Below are 14,934 nucleotides of genomic sequence, written 5' to 3'. Positions count from 1 at the left end.
AAGTTTGGGTGTCGATTGTGAAATACTATTTTGGAGTTCAGAAACAATCTAAATTGACTGCCAGTCAAACTGCTGTATTTCTGGAACTCCGTTGCTTTTTTCTTTCCTGACTTTTTCACCCCTTTATGTCCAGTTAGATTGTTATTCCGGAACTATTTGAAGCACAGAGATGACCTTCAATAATCCTCCCAAATATATATACTTTCATCCTTATATAAAATTAAATGTTGTCTGCTGTTTCAGCATCAGTATCCTGATTTGAACACATTCTTGTGGCATACAAGAATTTTATCTTTGGAAAATAATTTTTTGTTGTTCACCGATTTTCCTTTACTTTCAGTGTATTTCAGCTTTGAATCCATTAATATATGTATTGAATACCTGTCGTGTTTCAGATCCCTGAGGTACCCAAGTCTTAACTTCTCTCTACTTAGAGAAGCAGCCATTAATTACCACTCTTTGTTTCCTATCACTTAGCTAATTTTTAATCCACAACAAAAATTTATCTCTTACCCTATGGTTGTTCATTTTCTTTAATAGTTTCTTGTCAAGGATCTTATCACAGGCTTTTGTCAAACCAAGTAAGTTTTATCTACCAAATCCCCTCCCTGTTCTCCCAGTTTCATTAACTATGTCCAACAATTCAAATATAGCAGAGGCAGTATTTTCCATTCAGGGAGGTCCAGCTTTATCAATGTGTATTAATAAATGCTTCATTCTTCTGATCTTAATTGTATACCATCAGCTAAAAGAGACATCATGCCCACATGATCCTTAGTTTCTTAAAGGTCAACATTATGTTGTGCTTTCTTTGTTTTTTTTTATCTAAATATATAGATAGATAGATATATGTGACAGCACCTTTCCTGCCTTTTTATTTAGATTCACTCTTTAAGACTCCTGAATCCCTACTTTCACAGTGGGGCAATCAAGTTGAAATCATACCTGATTTTCTGTTTTTCCAAATAACTCTTGAAAACACTTTTAAAATGTTGTTTTTAAAAATATTTAATTATTCAACACATATTTTAGGAATACCTATGGGATAAAAATACGTCTGTCACTTTCCTTAGTGAAAATTAATGTAAAGACATTTCTTTTCTATGCCGTCAAGATATCCCCACTGAGAAGCATCGCTGCATTGTACAGAGACCACAAGCAGTCATCCTGCCCCCCTAATTCGGCTACCACTTATGAATTGTTTCTGTAGGTGCAATATGGTAGGAAGGGTAGAATTTACCTGAGCAGGAAAGGATGAGGGACAGGTAGCCCAGCTGCTTTGTAGCACTTCTCAGGGCTACGTGCAAGCTTTGTGTTGTGTGATGCTGCAGCATCTTCATGGCTGCATCACTCCCTTCAACATGGTAACTGCATGGGCCTCTGCCAACTTGGTCTTTATTTCCCTAAGATGCTTCAAATTACACAGTAGTTTTTTTACACTAACCATCAAATTTCCCATTGCAACGTGTATCAATATAATTGCATTTCTTATTGTAGACTCTCAAGTAGCATTTCTGCATGCCTTTAAACACAATTTGAACCATTTCATTTTAGAGAGGAGTGAAGCAACACTTTCATATTTCTTCTTCCTTCCTAGGAGCCAGTGAGGCTTGTTCAGAGTTTGTGAAGTGTTTCAGAGTCTTAAGTATGAAAACATTTTAGATTGCCAAACTTTAGTTTACCATTGCTAATAAGGTAGTAAAAAACATGATGATGTTCAGGCGTCTTACTGAAGTTATTGGAGAAATGCTTACTGAAAAAGAAATCTTAAAAGCTATCTCTCTCCCCATTGTATGTCTCTCTGTGAAGTATTCAATCACAGATAAAGATTAGAAGCCCACATTTCTAGGTGGCGGACTTATTCCTTTAATTATTGAATGTCACAATCTTTGAAATATCACTCTGTTGTGCTAGAAGCTCTGTAATGGCAAAGTTAGGAGACTCCATAGCTGGGTAGCAGTTTTATCTTCATTTTCGACCTCTATTCCATCTGGGGAAGAATACTTTCTAATTACTTGTTGTTTTCCAGATCACTCCTGGTCTTTGCTCCCATGCTGAGTGGAGATTACACTCTCCTATTAGCCCTTTTAAGGTCCAAGGAATGCCAGCCATGCCATGTGTGAGCAATCTGCAGGCACCATTAGCACTGCTTGAGTAGCTCTTGATAACACTCGCTATGAAGTCAATTAAAGATGTCAGGGGGTGGGCTGGACTGCTTCTTTTTACTAACAACTCTCATTAGGGGGTGGAGGATGGGGAGCTTGAACAGGTGATTTTTAATATTTTAAATAAGAAATGACAAAAATACTCAGACTAGATTTCTCCTTTGTTTGGCATTCATTCCTTTCTCTTTCCTTCCCTTCTCTATTTCTAAATCAAATATCTGACAGATACGCCATTTTAAAAAGTCTGAAAGAAGCAGTAACTATAAATCTCAACAAAAGAAAGCTAGACAGGTGATAAAGACAACAGGAATCAGATTAGTGTTTCATAAGTGAAAGAAAGTCCTAGGCAATGATTTTTCAGAGCATACTCTGATCATGGACAGCCCCTCTTGTCATGATTTCAGCTGAGTTGAAGACACTCTCCCTTTTATAGAAATTTTTAGTACCATGCAGCTTGAGAAACTTGAGAATTTATAAATATCAAGAGGTATAAAGATATTTCAAGAATAAAGTAGAATGTGATGTAATTGTGTTTAAATACAAGCATCTAGCAGCTGTGAAACAGTATATTGCTGTGCGTACACCAGTGAATCTGGTGTGTGGCCTTGAGTATACCTGTTTTCGGTGTCAATGCTAAATACCACTGGCAGTTAAGTTCTAAAGGTGTAAGAATAGGTGTTTCATAAAAGAAATGTAAAATATAGAATAAGGTGTATATATAAGCTGTAATAATTAAAAATTTTGAAACAGTTCAAAATTTTGCATATGTTTTGAAATAAAATCTGAAGGCAAGTATTGTCGCTCACCAATGAACCTCATTTTACAACTGTCACACAGAAATATTAGGAAATAGGAATGTTAAAATAGTCGTGTTTTTCGTAGTTCACAGTTTGTGATTCTTTCAGCTGTTCTTGCATGGTTTGGTTTTTGGTTTTGTTTTTGGTTTTTCTGTCTGCTATGTGTGATATTTTCAGTATTATTTTACAGATTTTCCAATAGGATATGGGACATACAGCTCAGCTTTCCTCTTCCAAGGCTTTGCTTTGAGTAAAGACAGTGAAACCCTGAGTCTTAAACTGAGTCAAGACGTGTATTTCCACTCTAGGAGCCATCATTATGATAGAGATCAATTCCAAGCAGGCAATGGAAGGACTTCCATTCTTTCTGATCTTCCTTGGCATGGAGGTTGTGTCATGCAAGTGTCTTTAGTCTTGGCATGGACATGGTGTGAAAATGAAAACAAAAGCCCAGATCCCTATTCAAGTCTTCCATATTCCTTATATAACCCACAAGGTATTCAGGTGTTCTTTTGAGAAATAAATTTGTTAGGCTAAAACCCATCATCCTTTTGGAAACGGCAACATGTAGTATAACCTCAACAGGAAGGCACTACATAATACACTATACAGTGTTTTAACAAGAAAATATTTGATGCATTTTGAAATGACCATTGTACATACGAGGGAGTACAAACCACCACTTCTATCTGGCAGTTATTTTGCTACAAGTTAAAAAATAATCAGAAATGGTTAGTTTAAATTCTTCAAGCATTTTCAGTTCACAGCAGCACATCACTTGCGTTAAAGCTTCCTTCCTGTCCTGCTGGTGAGCGTGTCTCGTCTCTGCCACTTCTCTCTCCCCGCAGCAGCGGGGGGATGCAGTGAGCAAAATTACTCAGGCAGCGAGAAAAAAACTATTTCTCTGTGTTTCTCTTTTTAAAATTATTATATCTGCTCTGAATTACAGTGGTAGCAATTTTGTTTGCTAATGTGTTCATAAAATTAACATAATAGAAGTATTTCTGGTTTTGAGGTTTGGATATCCACAGCCATGATTTCACAAGTCTTGCACTAGTATCAGTTGTGTTTTCACATTTCTGCTAAACATTGGATTTGATAGACTGGTTATCTCTCCTATATATGGCAATTGAGACTTTAGTACATTTTTTAAATTTTTATTACAACCTCTGCTGCTGGTTGTTCAATTTACACAGTGTGTAGGGAAAAACTAGTAAATATAGTAAGTAATTCCTTTTTTTTTCTTAGTGTACCATCTATCTTCTGTTTTATATTTATGGTATCTTGTTTAATTTTTCATAGTCAATACAAGGAAATACAAGGGAGAGGGTTTTCAGCATTAATACTTATTATACCAGTTATTTATTTTCAGAATTATTTATTTCCAGCCATCTTGCTGAGTGTTTGAGAAAAATTACTTAACTTATCTGCCAGTGTGTGCAATAAAGATAAAATGAGAGATTGTTTACTCAGCTAAAAAGACACATTATTTGTTTTATTTTGAAATAGCTGAGAACATGGCATTTAAATTAGTGAAGAAAAAGAAATGTGCATCTCCATCAGAAGGATTTGATTTGTTAAAGGAGTATTAAAAACAAATTTAGAAATATGATCTGACTTTATTGTATTAAACAACAATTTTCAGCCTACACACTGAGATCTTGCTGAGTAACTGTCCTGGATTTATTTTTGTAAATTTTGTTAAGATATGCATTACAGAATTGTCATTTGGACCACTGTGTGAGGAACTGTACAAAGTACAGAGAGAAGATTGTAAAATTTCATGAAACTATTTAAATAATCAAAAAAGTGAGCAAAAGAAGTCTGATCATCCGTTTACATCTGGGAACTGAGGTCAGTTAGTTGCCCATACTCATCCAGAAAAACTATGGTAAACTAAGTAACTTGATTTATTTTTGTACCAGCCTGGTACTGCATGAATCCTATTCTATTACATATAAATTGTTTTTTTGTTTGTTTGGTTTTTTTGCTTGTTTGAGTAGGCAACAATTGTTGATTCACTCAACAGCTGCTGAAAATGTTAAATCTGGTTAGTACTTCCATTTTTTTCTTTAGATTATTATTGCTTTTGTCTGTTATTCCTCACTAAAGGTATAGAAGTTGAAAGAGCACAGACCACTGTTCTCTGTGGTTCTCCTTACTCTGAGATGTCTAACCTGCTGCATCCATATTTAAGTTTGTCTCTTCAGCATGCTGGTCAACTTTCACAAGAAGCTGGAAAAATTCATATTGGGTGCATTGTGATGCTTGTGTGGTAGAATAAGTGTATCTATTTGATAGAAGTGGAAATAATATTTGAAAGCCATAGAAAAGAGCAATGATTGGTAGTAAATTAATACTGCAAGAAATCTTAAATGGTATTACATTAGACAGTTCCTTGAATGGCTCAAGGCTTCAAAGCTATATTTTTCCTATCTCGGAGTCTAGGCTGCATTCCCTGGCAAGATATGTCATTTTTTTGTGGTAACCCTCTTTGGCAGTTAAAATGAATGTTAACAAAATATCTTCCATCCTAATGTCATTGCAAATAATGGGCACGAGAGCTGAGGTTACTGAGAAGATGTAACTTTTATCTCTAGCTTTCAACTGTTTTGTTAATACATTTTTACTTGCTACTGTGAGGAGATATATTGAAAACAAGCCTGGACCTTTAACTTCCACATTGAATTCCTCTACACCAGCACAGCAATTTATTCCAGTAGAAATAGTTAAAATAAATGTTATCAGATTTATATGTTAAGTATAAATCTATTAGTCACATACCTAACCATAGTAATATCCACCATAATAGTACAGACAGATCCTCTTCCTGATGCACATACTTGGCCAGAATTTTTTTTATTGGCATTCTCAGCCTTGTGCTGTCAGTGAAATGCAAGAAGGTGGCATGCAGTTAGCAGGGCTGTGCAAGGGAAGTCCTTTTGCCTTAGAGCTAGGACAGTCCCTGTCAAGAAGAAAAGCAGAAAGGCAGTGGTGAAGCTACAACACTGCTGTATAATCAGTACCCTGCTTGAGGGCTTCTGCCTCAGAACATGAGTTAGGGCAGATTCATAGTTATTCCGACGTTCTCTAAAGCCACATCTAGGTCTCAGCTGACCTCTGCTTGGGTGTTCTATCATGTGCAAGTGTATAGTAACTGTAAATGATGAAAATTATAGTACAGCTTTGCACTTGAAAGACCCCTGCATAATTCCTGGTTGTACCTCTTGTTGAAAAAGAAATAATTGGAGGGATATGATATAACTTTGTTAGAAAGTCTGACTTGTAAAATATATTGGTGGAAATTTTAACTTTTTCATTTCGAATCAGATTTGCCAAGGGCTTAGACTGTTATATCTTTTCATGTCAATGCAGGTATCACTGTTGCTCAATTCTGTAAACTATATCAACATGAACACTTCTCGCAATTGAAAAAAAACAACAAGGAGTAAGCAAGAACATAAAATCATTTTTAGAAAATGTATTTTTAATTACTGAACTGCTTAATTATTGAGTACTACTGAAAATATCCTGTGAGCCTCATCACTATGCAAATATATTCAGTTTTGGAAACAATTAAATTATAATAAAGCATTCTTTTTTCTTTTACAACATATTACTGTAATGAAGCTGTTACCTCTCAGTGTGCATTTTAATGAGTTTTAAGTAACGTTTTAATGAGCTCAACATTACCATAAACCCAAGGATTAGACAAAATTGAATTTACTGGGAAAAAGGAAGGGTTCATTAAGAGTTTATTATATAATTTAAGAAGATATATAATTCATTTTATGATGTCCCATCAACCAAGAATCCACCAGTAGATCTATACTTATTAATAGGTGTAGAAATGCCGTTATTATATTGACATAAAAACATGAGTTTGCACACTACTGCTCAGGTTTCCAATGAAAGTTCCTGCACTGAAATCCCTGGGTCAACTTTGTTCTTATCCAGCTCATTATTACGTCTGAGGAGAAAAAATACCAACCTTTGTATTACTGGTTTGTAATTCCACCTACAATTTTTATAAACATCATGAACGGTGAAAGCAAAGTTTAATGGATTTACCATTGCCATTTGGATCTGAAGGCAAGTTATGAATAAATGTCTTGGATTTATTAGTTTAAGAAGGACTGGTAAAGACTTGAATCCAAACTGCCAGCTCTACTGACATGCCCACTCTAACAGTGATCTGCTGAATGTCTGCAGTCCAGCCTCTTGGATGCCCAGAAGTTGCAGGTAAATTCCCACACAGCAGCTCTACATTGCCTGCGCTGTATATTCAGATGTATGTTCAGATGTTCAAGCCCTGCAAAATGCAGAGTTAAAGTGTTCATGCTCAGTAGGTTCAGTTACATATTGGATTCATTGCTTTGTGTCTGCCAACATTGACATTTCTGGTTAACTGTTTGAAATAGTATGGAGGGTTGTAGCTCAGTGCCCTGAAACATCTGGTTAGAAAAGAACAAAAAAACAAATTTTAAAATCTTAAACAAAGTATTAGTTGCATTAAATTGGTGTAGTGTGCTCTGGTTCATAGGATAGCATCCTAACCTGCTATTTAAAAAAACCCCAGTATGTATTTTCTTTATATCATATCCTTTTAGTGGGATAAGGGAAGCCTCTGGGGGGTTGAAAGCCTTCGTGAGTTTCAGTAAAATGGAGTTGATCTCCTGTACCCTGCTGTTGTGGAGTAAAGAACGTAATAGCAGATGTCTGGAAAAATCACGAGCTGTGGTCAGCAATTAGACCTGCTAGAGTTCCATCACTCCTGCATATGCTAGACCCAAAGTTGTGCCCCTAGAGTGGCAGTTCTGATTGCTGAGCTTCAAAATGCTAAGGTGAACCTGCAGGCCTACACTGGAATGATGATTCCTTACAACAGAAATCAGAGTACTGGTAGCATTTGAAAAGGAAGACTAATTAGTACCTTGGATTGAATAGGTGCTCAAAAGGAAGTTCAAAGAAGAGCTATTAAGCAGTTAATAAATTCTGGATATGGTAAGAAGAAAGCAAAGTTCCACTGGACGTGTAATTATGGGCCACATCATTGTACTAAACTTCCATTTGTTCAGCAGAAGTGTTTTCATCTCTTCCGAGTTGTTTCCAGCTGATCCATCCATTACTAAGTAAGGATGGAAGCCCCGATGAACTGAATTAAATTGTAAAAATCAAACATGTACTGACTATTGGTTGAGCATTGTTTAGCACCCCATGTTTTCTCCCCTAAGAAGCTCACCTCATTGTATGAATGTGGCAGCACAGCCAGGCATGTGGAAGTCTTCAGAGAGAAACAGAAAATGTTCCACACCTACATCTGGAATTGTTCAGAAAAGGAGGAGCAGAGCTACAGAGGTCCTCCTCAAGGGAGAGGTTAATTCAATTTGCCTTAATTGAAGCTGTACCAGCAAACTAAAGAATGTTTCCAGCTCTCCTGGTCTCAAAGAAATTCCACAGCATGCACTGGTTATGAGCTATTGTATTTTATATATTCTGTATTCTAAATATAGGGAAATATAATGCATAGCTTAACAATACATTTTCCTTGGTGGAAAAATCTGGTTTAAGTAGTACTATTCTCTCCTGGCCACTTATTTTCTCCACTTGTAATAGCTTGTCATTCTCTCAGTTGCTTATGGATCCGGGCTGTGAACTGGGTCAGTGGAGTGATCTGGGTTAAAAAACCCTCTGAACAGGAGTCTTTTTTTCTTTTTCTGTTTCTTTTTTTTCCTTCCTAATTGGCATGGAAGAAAATGTTTGTACTACTTGGCCTAAAATCTGTCCCAGGTGAATACTGTGGCAGGCTAAAAATTCCTTCCATCCAATCTTGTCTAGTCTAATAATCTGATCTGCCTATTTCAATATTATACTTTGTCTATCATATGGTGCTTGAATACTTTATCTTGTCAGTATAACCTCGTTTTCTAACGCAATTGAAGAATGACAGTAACTATATAAATGTACACTAATTATATCTTTTGTGGGAGTTGCAGACACAAGTAGTATGTGTCTAGTTAAACTCCATGCTAAGAAGGAGTGAAATGAATGACTTAAATTTGTTGGGACATTCTCATTTAAAATAATACCTATTTGAATATTTAGTTTATAAATACACCTGTGCTGGAATAGATTCTTTATTACACTAGTAGTTTATGTACAAAAATCCAAAGGAAGAGGAGAGATTGTAAAAATGAGTTTATATTCTAATTATGAGACTAACAGTGTCTTTCAGACACTTGGGAGGAATGAAAGCCCTTCATTGGAAGGGCTGCTAAGCTGTTGAGTAACACACCCATTAAAGGCTGTTTTGCAGGCACATCTCAGATTGCTTGTTTTCTACAATTATTTGAGTTGTGCTGTTTTCCAGTTTTCTCGTATTTTAAAGCCATCAGCAGTAACGTAGTTACCCTGATTTTCTCTTGTACTGAACCACCAGAGGAATATTCATCACTAAAGTTTTAGAAGGATGTGTGGCACATGGGGGATTTTTTTGATTCTTCTAGTCTTATTGTGCTGCTAATTTTTCTATTATGCAACATTTGTTGCACATGAAATAACGCTATGGGGAAAGTGGTATTATTAGGAAAAAAGGACTGTTTCACCTTTACTGCAATTCAAAAGATTGTGCTACTATATTTTCAACAGCATTTCTGGGAGCTGGTGTAACCACTCAGCTGAAGGTCATTTTGAGTCTCAGGCACAGCATCGTGTGACTGGAGGGTGGAGCTGGACACCCAGGTTCTGGTCTCCCCATGGGTGCTGAAGCTCCCTTTTCAAAATTGTTGCTTTAGGCTATTACGGTTGGTCTTTGCTCCTGCTTCTTTAATTTTTTTACTTTCCTTTTGCATGATGTAGTGAATAATAATGAGGGCAATGTGAACTCTTACATTCTTTTTCTCTTTTGAAAACAAGTGAAAGAGTCATATTTCATATTGTATAGAAGTAATTCCTTATGCTATTTGAGCAGATCAAAACTGCAAAAGTCACTTCTTTTTTTGAATAAAATCACAAATCTGAGGCTTCCTTTCCATGTTTAGACCATATAAAACTACCGTTTTATCTAGTTGTTTTGAGAATTATTTCCTAGTTGGTAGCATGTTGGCAGAACGCAAATGACTCTCTCCTGACAGCATTTAATATAGGGTCTATATATCATGCTGCTCCTTCAGTTTTTTAGAACTCTGCAGACTTATCATACAGAATGATATGATTATGACTGACAGATAAATTATTTTGCAGTGTTCAAGATAATCCTGAAAAAATGTCATCTAGCATTTTTGGTCAGTTGTTAAATTTGAAAGGAGCCTTTTATGAAGAAAGAATCCAATGATGAAACCAAAAAGCCCAATACTCGAACACTGGAAGAAAAAAATTTTCTTACTGTCCTTAGAGACAGTAGAGTTGAAGTTTTGATGAACAACATCTCTAGACCATACATCCTTGGGTTTTTAATCTATTGTAGAGTATTAAAATAATATTGAATGAAAATAATATGCAATCATAAGTTGCAGAGGAGTTTTAGGGCATTTGCTGTAAATTCTTGGAAAAGGGGTGCCAAACATGGCTGGAATCATAAGCACACATACTTGTGACCTGCAGCCTTCTGCTGTTCCACTCCCTGTATACACAGTTCTTCCTTCACATGGCTATATTTTCCACTAGCTTCAAATGACTGGTCATGTCTTCAGTGACAGCCATGCAAACATATTTTATGCACGTCCGGTTTCCAGTCTTGATTTGCTGGGGCAAATTCTAAGAAAAGTGAAAATACTCCAGCCCTTCAGAAGGTTAACGATTAAACAAGGCACGCTGGGTTCATGTCCAGCAGGAAATGCCACTGCTGAGCCTGTGTGCAATGATGAGCCTGTTTATGGGACAGAGAACATGAGGCAAGCTAGACCTACAGAGCAGACCTGTTTAAATGGCATCTGGCAAGCACCCCAGAATGGCCTATTGACATGAGAACAGTTTGCAGGATGGGAGATGAGGTATTCAAGAAGCAGCAGGCAGCTCCCACTGGTTCTGTGTACCAGCTGTGGATGCATCTCATACTCCATATCTGATGAAGCATGGCTGCATAGTCCCCTTGCAATGGAGTTATGAAAGCTTATCAAGAAATATGTGCCTTCCTCTGTCTGCTCAACAGAGCATGGAAGCAACATTAAAGCCCTGACCAAAAAAACCCCAAACAAACATGCTCACAAAAATATAGAATAGATGAGTTGTAGCTTATAACAGATAAAGCTTGATAGAGATCAAAGTTAGGCATGGAGGTCGGGGGGATGGAAGAAAGAGAATTCCTATGTTGGGCAACAGCCTGTTTTGTTTGATGCTTTGCCTAATGTGGCTAAAATATAGCAGTAATGTGGCAGTGACCCCCTGCCAAGATGGGAAAGCATCCCAGCTGTTGTGTATGTGTTGTGCATGTGTACACAAGAAGTTTATTAGAGGCTATTCACGCTTCAGTGGAGCTCGGAGATTGCAGTCTGTATTAAAATGGTTAAATGAAGCATATAACATTCTATATTTCTCATACAAGAAATATTCATTCATTTGTATTCATTTTCATGATTCTCATCTGTTCTTATTCCTTTGTTTTACTGAGGGCACATGTATATTTTAGGTGTTTTGGCTGGCCTTGAAAAGCCCAAGGGACTGAAGCAGCTGAAGTGGTTGCAGGAGAACCAACTTCAGTCTGGAAACAGAAAAAAATACAATTGCTCAGTGTTGTGTCAAACTCTTAAGTAGCATTCATTAGGTTGAGCATAGTGCTGCAGGTATCTGGAAGTGCTATTTCTGTACTCACAACAATAGTTCTGCATGCTGTTATACTGTGATTTCTAAAGTTGCTAATTAAATCTGTACTTTCTGGGGAATCTCTGTGCTATACTCTGTATGTACAGTGCAGTTTCAGTGTGCTTTTCTGAAGCACTAGATGAAAAGGCTCTGGAGTAGCCTTTGAGGTTTTTTTGAATGCCATTGCTTTTGAAAATTACTTTCTTTTGTTTTGTTTTGTTTGGGTTTTTAAAATTTGCTTACTAGAACCTAAGATTAGTTATATTATAGGAGAGCAAAGGTCTATCAAGTTCGATCTATCCTTTTTCTGACAGTAGCCTGTAAGAGACTCTGGAGGATTGCCTCTTTCACCAAACATGCTCCCCTGAGCTGCATTGTTGGGAGAGAAGCATAGCTGATGTGATTTGAAGTCTTCTAGTGCTTTTGGTGAAACTAGTCTCATGTTCTTGCTGCAGAGAAGACATGCTGTCATACAAGTGGCTGTGGAAGTGGCAGTTGCAATATGGGTTTTTTTGAAGCTGTGCTTGGTTCCACATCTGATATTCATATTAGTTGGGAAAAAATAAATTACCTGCCCATGATTTTCTGAATATGTAGTCCATTAAATGTGAAGAGCACATAAATGTTAATGTCAGATTTGAGTTTAAAATATCATTAAATAACTATTCTAATAAACTTTTAAATGTCTAATCCTTATTAAATCTTAAGACTTGCAACAGACCATACACATTTTTCAAAGTTCATTATCTGCAATTGTGGTACCAGTTCTTCTAGAAAGTCTCTGAACTTTTAAGCAAGTGACAAAGTTTGTAGTTTCAATGAGATAAAATTCTTGGTAACATGTCGCTTGTTAACATTAGCAATCTGTGCAGTGCATTCATCAAGAGCAATTATGTTTTAAGAATAAGAAAAAAGAAATCTGCTCTGTATCCTAGGGAAAATTTTTCAACCTATTACGTTTTATAGCTTTAGATTTCTGAAATTACTTAAATGTGGCCTTCAGGATATTTGCATTCATAAAGAATACTTGGTTATGCTTATTGCTTCCCTTTTGCTTTTCTTGACTGTCAAAACACAGTGATGCTTTCGAAGATTTGTAGCAGATGGGTAATGAGATTGCTGACTGTTAGCTGCAGCATTCAGAATTTGTTGGTGAAAGAAAGTGGGAGTTTAAAAAATAGAGAAGGTTATTGGGGCTTCATTGCAATGAAGACAGGTGATAGAACTTTGTTTTCAATCAGGAAGCTTAAACATAAGTTTGTTATGTTACAATTTAGAAAGATCTCCACTCTTCATGCTATCTAGCAGTCAAATAAAATCTTTCAGAAAAATTTATGGAGATGTCAGATTATGTTCAAGTGATCACAATGAATCACAAGAAAGTCAAGGTCATTATACAATTTTTCAGTAAGTATATTCAGGCTGTGTTGCATATGCTTAATTCAGCACAAATAGCAGCCTTTAAAAATAAGAAACAAATCATAAGCTAATGTCTGCAATAACTACCACTTGTATACCTGTGTAATTGTGTGAAAAGGAAAGTAGGTCAGCAGTGCCCTTAATTGAGTTAACTGTTGAAGAAAAAATTCAAAGTCTGACTCTTACAGTGTGTGCTGTAAATAAGAAAGAAAAAAGCCTATCTTCTTTCCTGACCTTTGTGCAATCAGCTAGGTGGGGATACATCTCAGACTGAATTTTAGAGCAGAGAAAAACAAAAAAAACCAACTATCTCCCACTGACTCCATTTGGAATCTGACTGCTTACTTGTCAGTGTCAGTTCATGCACCTGATTTCTAAACTGTAATTCTCTGTTCACCTGTTTTAATAAATTCTGTGTTTAGAAGCAAGAGTCTTTACTTCCACATCTAGACATTAATGCTCATCACAACGTCCAAATGTCTATATCTGTATGTATGAGCTGTTAGAAGTTTTAGAGGATGTGTCAGAATGGAGTGTTTTTTCCACATTTTGGTCTTTGCTGAGGCCTGAGGATAAAGAGCAAGCTACTTTTAACTGTAAGTGTTAAGTAGGTTACTGAGTTCAGAAACACATGAAATACTGAATGAAAAAAGGGATGAAGCCAAAGAAAGTTGCTAAATCTGCAAGGAAGGAGATTCTCCTCCTTTTGTTTCTCGAAGCAGAAATCTCCTTCCTGCTCTTTTCCTCACTTTGATTTCTAGGGATCCTACTAATCAAACATTGCTGAAGCTACTGGACTCTTTGAAAATATCCTAACGCCTCTGAAAATTAATCTTGTGGGTTTGGGACCTCATTTTAAAGTAAAGTCTGAACATTTTGAGTCATGGTAAATTAGCTAGCATTCGTGTCTCAAAGGCAATATCTCTGTCAGGAGATAGACAAAGAATATCAAAAAGAGCAGGAGAAAAAAATGTACCTTACCGTCTTTTTTAAAAAAAAAGATGGCAATTTTTCCCACACAGTGCACAAGTAGAGGGAGCTCAGAAACAACCTGTGAGTCTTGCCTAGGTTGTGGTTTGGTTTTGGTTTGTTTTTTGTTTGTGTTTTTTGTTTGATTGTTTTTTTCTTACAAAACATGACAGAGGCAGTTGCTGAAACAAAGAGGTAGGGCAGCAGCATCCTCAAAGTGTATCATTATTATTCTTCACATGGAAGGTTGTCTGTGACCTCTTGTTTTTCTTCTGTAATCCTGTTTCAGCAGGTAGTGCTGGCTTGCTCAGGGACCATTTCAGTAGATCATACACATTAGCCAAGTTCTAAAATACCCCGCTGCACCATACGCTACCTAAAGTATAATAATCCTTTAATCTGTTGACTGCATGACATCTGGGCAGTTATTTGACATAATTCACATTGATTGTGCATATCAGTATGTATCAGAGGACAGAAGTGCCAAAGCAGTGGTAGAGAGATGAGGATTTAGGAAAATGCTTGGGGGGCAGTGTCTTAGATCAGGGGAGAGCTACCTGCATGTGGCAGGTGACCAACCTACCCCTGATGTGGCTGTGTAAAATATTTGTATGAGAATAATATTATCCTGAGATAAGTACAAAACAGAATGGGAGAGGCAAGGTAAAATCCTAGGGCTCACGTTACAGAGGCACATTAATATTTACTTGATATGTCTTTATACCCTTTAGTCAGCACGACAGATGTAGCTGTGTTTTAAGACATTATCATCCATTGATAAAGGC

The sequence above is a fragment of the Mesitornis unicolor genome, unplaced genomic scaffold (assembly GCF_000695765.1).
Source record: "Mesitornis unicolor isolate BGI_N332 unplaced genomic scaffold, ASM69576v1 scaffold17836, whole genome shotgun sequence".
Taxonomy (NCBI): Eukaryota; Metazoa; Chordata; class Aves; order Mesitornithiformes; family Mesitornithidae; genus Mesitornis; species Mesitornis unicolor.
This window is presented reverse-complemented; position numbering follows the sequence as displayed.